The following is an 839-nucleotide window of genomic DNA, read 5'->3' as shown; positions in this document are numbered from 1 at the left end:
CACTAACATGGAATAGAACAGTCATCTATTGCTAAAATAAACTCAAATAAATATTCAGCCACAGACTATGGTGGACCATTTTCTTTAGTCAGCAGCTTTACTCTAATGACAGAAAAGAAGTTTGGTATTTCTTTGCTTGGGTTTCGAGGTTATGAAGAACTGGTACTGATATGCCAACTTAATCATACCAGTTATTGGATCTCATAAGGAAGTTATGGTACCCTCTCAAAAGATTATTATAAAGAAATGATGTAACATTGCTAATATCTTATAGATAATGTTCTACCATAGTAGAACAGTCATCTATTGCTAAAATAAACTCAAATAAATATTCAGCCACAGACTATGGTGGACCATTTTCTTTAGTCAGCAGCTTTACTCTAATGACAGAAAAGAAGTTTGGTATTTCTTTGCTTGGGTTTCGAGGTTATGAAGAACTGGTACTGATATGCCAACTTAATCATACCAGTTATTGGATCTCATAAGGAAGTTATGGTACCCTCTCAAAAGATTATTATAAAGAAATGATGTAACATTGCTAATATCTTATAGATAATGTTCTACCATAGTAGGTATTGGATTGTGCTTATTCATATTATTTATAATAGAACTATATAAAGAGATTAAGATAACTAAACATTTAATAAATTGGATTATTAGATACCTTTAGAAATCTGAGACTTTCTTATTTTATGTAGCCGGGGCCCTTCAGAGACAGGTTTGAACTTAACTGAGATGGCCACTCTAGCAGGACAGACTATCATGCCTGCCAAACAGAGTACCCTGTAATTGAACCCACCTCCGATGCTCTCCCAGGTAACATAAGTCACATAAGTCAT

Source organism: Suncus etruscus, chromosome 8 (assembly GCF_024139225.1).
Source record: "Suncus etruscus isolate mSunEtr1 chromosome 8, mSunEtr1.pri.cur, whole genome shotgun sequence".
Taxonomy (NCBI): Eukaryota; Metazoa; Chordata; class Mammalia; order Eulipotyphla; family Soricidae; genus Suncus; species Suncus etruscus.
Note: the sequence above shows the minus strand (reverse complement) of the source record.